Source organism: Megascapheus bottae, chromosome 4 (genome assembly GCF_031878675.1).
Source record: "Megascapheus bottae isolate mThoBot1 chromosome 4, mThoBot2.hap1, whole genome shotgun sequence".
NCBI lineage: Eukaryota > Metazoa > Chordata > Mammalia > Rodentia > Geomyidae > Megascapheus > Megascapheus bottae.
This window is the reverse complement of record NC_143512.1, coordinates 12287644-12294762: the sequence shown is the minus strand read 5'-3', so window position 1 is coordinate 12294762 and position 7119 is coordinate 12287644.

Below are 7119 nucleotides of genomic sequence, written 5' to 3'. Positions count from 1 at the left end.
GTATAGACATTCCTCCAAAGAAGATATATAAACTACAAATAATCACACAAAAGAAACATAATACAACTAATTAATAATAAAATGCAAATCAACACTACATGAGACACTAATTCAAACCCGTTGGAGTCTGAAACCAAACAGCAACAACAACATGTGAAGATGTGGAGAAACTGGAATCATAATCGTTGTGTCCTGTTAGAGGGAATATAAAATGGTGTAGTCACTGTGGAAAATAGTGCGATTTTTCTTTAAAAAAAATAGAGCCAGGCCCAGTGGCTAATTCCTATAATCATAGCTATTCAGGAGGCTGAGCTCTGAGGATTACAGTTTGCAGCCAGCCTAGGCAGTCTGCAAAATCTATCAAAAAAGCCAGAAGTGGAGCTGTGGCTCAAGTGGAAGAGCGGTAGCCGTGAGCAAAAGAAGTTCAGGGACAGCATCCAGGCGCTGAGTTTAAGTCTCAGGACCAGTATAAAAAAAAGGATCATCATGTGATCCAGCAGTTCCACGTCGGGGTAGATAATAAGAGAATTAAAAGAAGGCCTGGTGCAGGGGGTAGAGTGCTAGCTTTGAGCATGAAAAGGCTCAGGGACAGCATCCAGGTCCTGAGTTCAAGCCCCAGGGTGGGAAGGAAAAGAAAAAGAAAAAAAAGAAGAGGAATCTTAAAAAGACACTAGTGTAACCACCCTTCATAGTGGGGTTACTCAGAATAGCTATAACATGGAAGCTGGATGAGTGTCCATCAATGGATGAATGGATAAATAAAATGTATTTTGTAATATGTATATGCATACATATAGAATAGTATTCATACTTAAAAAAGAAAGGGGAAAAGAAAGGAATCCTGACATAGTATGAACCTTGAAAACAATATGCAAAGTGAAAAAAAGCTTATTACAAAAAATCCACATGTTTTGCCAATAGGATGTAGAATAGGTAATATAAAAATGAATGTTGGGACCAGGAGTTTGGCCTAGTGGTAAGAGTGCTTGCCTAGCATGCATGAAAACCTGGTTTCAATTCCTCTGTACTACATACTTAAGAAAAGCCGGAAGTGGTGCTGTGGCTCAAGTGGTAGAGCACTAGCCTTAAGGAAAGCTCAAGGAGAGTGCCCAGGCCCTGAGTTCAGTCCTCAGGACTGGCAAAAAAAAAAATGAGTGTGAGGTAGTGGTATTAGGGTTTGTGAGGATGAAGAGAAAGCATTATTACTTAATGAATTCAGTAATCCCTTCAGTAATTCAGTTTCATAAAATAAAACTTATAGAGGCTGGGCACTGATGGCTCAGACCTGTAATCCTAGCTACTAAGAAGGCTGAGATCTAAGGACTGGGGTTCAAAAATAGCCAGAGCAGACTCTTTATCTCCAATTAACAAGCAAAAAGCTGGAAGTGGAGGTGTGGCTCAAGTGACAGAGTGGCAGTCTCAAGCGGAAAAAGCCAAGTGAGAGTGTGAGGGCTTGAGTTTAAGCAGTACTGGCATAAACAAACAAACAAACACAGGGCTGGGCGCAGTGGCTCATACCTGTATTCCTAACTACTCCGGAGGCTGAGATCTGAGGATCGTAATTCAAAGGCAGTCCGGGCACTAAAGAACTAAAGAACATGAGACTCTTATCCCCAATTAATCACTAGAAAACGGGAAGTGGGGCTGTGGTTCAATGGGTAGGGCGGTAGCCTTGAGCTGAAGAGCTCAGGGACAGCGCCCAGGCCCAGAGTTCAAGCCCCATCATCCATTCATTCATCCATCCATTCATCCATCCATACATCCAATGTGGCCAGGAGTTTGGCCTAGTGGTAGAGTGCTTGCCTAGCACGCAAGAAGACCCAGGTTCAATTCTTCAGTACCACATACATAGAAAAAGCAGGAAATGATGCTGTGGCTCAAGTGGTAGAGAGCTAGCCTTGAATAATAACTAAAGCCCAGTCCCTGAGTTCAAGTCCTAGGATCATTACCAAAAATTATTCAGAAAAAAATTAAATAAGCTCAGTCAAATCGGTATGAGCTACACATAATAAAATAGTTCTAAGTGTAAGTAACCAGCAGACTTGCTATAATTAACAAAAGAAAACAGAGTGTCTGATTAAATTTCAATTGCAGCTAGCATTTTTTTAGCATGTTTCATGCAGTATGCCCCACATAATGTTGGGAATATTTTATAGAGATATACTATTTGTATCACATTAAGTTTAACTTTAACTGGCTTCCTGTACTTCCTTGGACAGTAGTTGGGCTTTACAACAGAATAATTCACAGTCATTGGGGTTGTGGCCTGTGTGTCATTGATTTAAGATTTTTCCCAGATTAGAATCACAATGTACAGTAATTGAGAACTACTGCTCTAGAAATGTGAATTTTAGAGGCATTAATTGGGTAAGTCAGCATCAGGAGAATTGTTGTTGGGTATCAACAATAATTGGTATCAAGGTGAGTTAAATCTCTGTAGTCATTTTAACACATTACATAAGAAGGTGGTTCAAGCTTGCTGTGTCTGTTCCCAGAGAAGCTATTTCATCTTGCTGATATCAGTTACAGTGTTACATTTCAAATTTGGTGCCTGCCTCTGGTTTCTTTCTTTTGTATGACAGCTGTCTTCAGAGAGACAGCTTCTCTTGACTCTTAGCTAAGGCTAAGACATAAAAATGCTCTTCAACTTGAAGGTTAGAGTGGTAACACTCTTTTTGTTGTTTGTTTTTGTTTATGGGTTTTCTTTTTTGGTCAGTCCTGAGGCTTGAACTTAGGGCCTATGCACTGTCCTTGGACACTTTTTGCTCAAGTATAGTGTTCTGCCACTTGAGCACCAGCACCACTTGCGGCTTTTACTGAGTATGTGGGACTGGGTAATCGAACCCAGGGCTTTGTGCATGCTAGGCAAGGACTCTTACCACTAGGCAATGCTCCCTGCCTGAAACACTGGTTTTAAGTCAGCCATGATTCAGTAATCTCCTTCAGCTCTTTTAGACAGTCTTCTTTTTCACTTGCATAGATGGAGAAACTATAGGTAAGAATAATTTGGTGACTTATATAAGGAATACAACCAATAGCAAACTCAGAAATTTGAATCCCTAATTCATGGTGAAAGTCTCCAATTTTGGTTAATACTGGTCAGAAAAACAAAACATATATTTCCAGGCTTTTTCCAGAACGGAATGTCACCTGATGGTATTTCTTTTTTCCCCATATTGCTTGCTATCTGTCTACTCATCAGAGCAAAGCAACCACTGTGGCAGAGAAGAATGGGGTGTTATTTGATGCCAAATTGAATCTGCTGAAATTCAGTGAACTAAGACTAGAGAATTATTACAGTGACTCAGTATGTGTGTGTCTGTTTTTGATTTTTATCAATGATAGCAAGCTGCACTTGCTTTTAATTTCCTCTTAAATATTAGGATGTTTCAAAGTGTCCACAGTTACTGATGTCTAGACCATTGTGTTTCTGATCGTGGTGATAGAAGTTAGCCAACTTTTAAACTAAAAAAGACTTGTCTGCAAAGTTCTAACTGAATTCTCCACATTTCAAGAGTATTTATCCAAAACCAGAAAGAAAACATGAATATTTTTCAATTCAAGGCTAATTTTTTAATCATTCTTCTTGTCAGTTTGTTGTTACAAGCCACTGACCCAAGTGAGGACTGGAAGCATAGGCAACTTGGCTAAGATCTCCCAATTTTCAGTGTATGTGTGTGTGTGTGTGTGTGTGTGTGTGTGTGTGTGTGTGTGTGTGTGTGTGTGCGTGTGCGGGCACGCGCGTGCGAGCGCGCGTGCCCATGCATGCACCAGTCCTAGGGCTTGATTTCAGGACTTGGGTACTGTCCCTGAGTTTTTTTTATGTTCAAGGCTTGCACTCTGACACTTGAGCCACAACTCCATTTCCAGCTTTTTTGGTAGTTAATTGGAGATGAATCTCTTTGGCTTTCTTGCCTGGCCTGGATTCAAACCATGATCCTCAGATCTCAGTCTTCTTAGTCACTAGGATACCAGGCATGAGCCACTGGCACTGGCTATCTCATGATTCTTATCTCTCCAGAAGTAAGTGTTCAGAAGTGGATTTGACTTCAAAAGAATAGAAAGCCAGACACTCGATTTCCCCACTAGGCATAATAATAAGACTCTGGAAAGAAATTATATTATTACCCAGTGGTAGTAGACCCTTATCTCTAGCCTCCACCTCTTCCCAAGTCAGAAAAAGTTTCTGCATGGCCCTTTGCTTAAGGAAGACAGCAGTTTCAGGTGAGAATTTTTCCCAGTCCCAAATTCTGAATATTTATGACAGGAAAATTCAACTCCTCATACTCCAGTCATAGTCCTCTAGTCTTGTAGCTGCTATGTGCCATAGGACTTTCAAAATTAGCTTTCTGATTTATGTAAGTTCCAGTAATTCAGAAATCCCACATCATATCTCTTCACCCAGAAAGAAACTCCCTTGTGGTTCAGTAGGTTTATGGGTTTTATGCTATGAAAAGAAAAACTTTATATCTTATGAACTCCTTATATCCTTCCACTATGTCCTCTGATCAGTCATTATTAAAATTTCTTATCTACTCAGGCTTTCTCTGAAAAGTTGTCTTAATTGTTTAACTGAAAGAAATTATTCCTGAAAACTTCACCAACAATTATTTTTAGAAATGCAGTTGTGGTTTTTCGTTTATACTATTGAATCTAGATATAAGAATTTGTGTTCCTACTTATCTTTGTGACTTCAAGATTACTGTTTCTCCCCTGTGGTTAAAATCATTCATCTTAGGGGCTGGGAGTTTGGCCTAGTGGTAGAGTACTTGCCTAGCATGCACGAAGACCCAGGTTTGATTCCTTGGTACCACAATCATAGAAAAAAGCTGGAAGTGGTGCTATGGCTCAAGTGATAGAGCTCTATCTAGCCTTGAGAAAAAGTCCAAGGACAGTGCTCAGGCCCTGAGTTCAAGCCCCACGACTGGCAAAAAGAAATCATTCATCTTAGAACTTGTAAAATAAAATGTTATTAGCAACTACCAGTCCTTGTAGTATCTATCTGCTAATTCCATGTCACTCATTCCCCTTTCTTGAGACTTTTTTTAAATGAGATTTTGTGTGTGTGTGTGTGTGTGTGTGTGTGTGTGTGTGTGTGTGTGTGTGTGATGGAGCTTGAACTCAGCCTGAGCTTTTCAGCTCAGGCTATTGCCCTACCCTTGAGCCAACCCCTACTTCCCATTTTCTAGAGGTTAATTGGGGATAAGAGTCTCAGGTCCTTTTGTGCCCGGGCTGGCTTTGAACCTTGATCCTCAGATGTCAGCCTCCTGAGTAGCTAGGATACAGGTGTGAGCCACCATGCCCACCTTCTTGGCACTTTTGTTTTTGCCAATCCTGGACTTGAGCTCAGGGCCTGAGCACAGTCCTTGGACTTTCTCAAGGCTAGAGCTCTACCACTTGAGCAACAGCACCACTTCTGGCTTTTTTCTATGTATGTGGTACTGAGGAATCGAACCCAGGTCTTTGTGCATGCTAGGCAGGTACTCTACCACTAGGCCAAACTCCCAGCCTGACTTCTCATTCTTTCCAATGGATTCCATCCCATATTCTTGGTAATTTCAATATCTGCATCATTGGTTCTTCTAATAGTCTAATGCCTTTACCCCTTTACCCTCTCTTTTCCAAGTATTGAATTTCTATTGATATGAAGGTCTAACAAAACCTTTATGTTCCAACAGCTACAACATTGTCCAGTATCAAACTTTCTGGCTATCCCTCCTTTTTTTCTAACTCAATTCCTCTCAGACCATAATTTAAAAGATAATTTGATCCACTCCAATACATAAATATCTCCATATTTGTCATCTTCTCTTAATTCCTACCAATTTACTTCTTTTCAGTTAGATATCTGTGATTAATAATTACAAGCTTGCCAACATGGGCCAAGTCATTCATCCTGGTAATCCTAGCTATTCCAGAAGATGAGATCTGAGGATTACAGATCAAAGCTTGTATGGGCAGGAAACTCCATGAGACTTTAAGCTTTAATTGATGATAGCAGAACTGTAGTTCAAGTAGTAGATTGCTAGCTTTGAGTAAGAAGGCTCAGTGCCAGCACCAGGGCTGGAGTTCAATCAAGGCCCAGGACCAGCATACCCCCAAAAATATAATATTTCCATGTTACACACCCTTAGATTCATGCTTCTCTCTCATTATAATATATTTTATTATAAAAATTCAATGCTGGGGTTGGAGGCATAATTGAGGTAGGAGAGCACCAATGAGTGAAAATATCAGATACTGAGTTTGAACCCTAGTCTGATACTAGGGTTCCAATGTTTTGTAAATCTATAACTTTGCCTACACCAACTTTGGATTCACATAGGTTAACGCAAGAGTATGCAGTGTCATAATATTATCGGCTGTTATAACTTGGTATTGTGATTACAGATGTCTTCAGGGTGCTTCATGCTCTGTGGTAGCCCTGTGGAGCTTTTTAAAATTTTCTTGTGAGTCACGGGGTTTGAATTTTGGGCCTGGGTGTTCTCCCTGAGCTATTCAGCTCAAGGCCAAGGCCCTAACCCTGGAGCCACAGCCCCACTTCCCCTTTTCTAGATATTAACTGGCAATAAGAGTAGTCTTTAGTACCTGGGTTGGCTTAGAACTGCAGTCTCCAGATCTCAGCCTCCTGAGTAGGTCGGATTACAGGTGTGAGCCACCATGCTCAGCTCTGTGCAACTTTTCTAGCCCATTTACTCTCCTTTCTCATCCATTCTGCCTCAGCTGCTTCATACTTTCTGATACTTTCTAACCTTCAGTATTTCCCATCCTCTGCATTGGTGTAGCATCTTCTTTATAAATAAGTGATGAGAGGAGTGAGTCTACAAGTTCTTACCACATTGACCAGTCTTTGCTCTTCTTATTTTGTGTGACTATTGGATGACCTGGCTGTTCTCCTAGCCCAAGATGCCCTTCCTACTTGTGATTAATACCTTCCCAAATCATATTCTGAAAGGAAATGTTTGTTTTTACCAACCTTATATTATCAATTTTTTCATATTCCTGAATGAAAGTTTCAGATTTCACTGAATCTCTCCCATTGCATCCAAGCATGTTATTCCTCACCTCTTAAAAGAACCATCCAATGACCTCATTTTCCCTGTCAGTCACTGCTCCTTT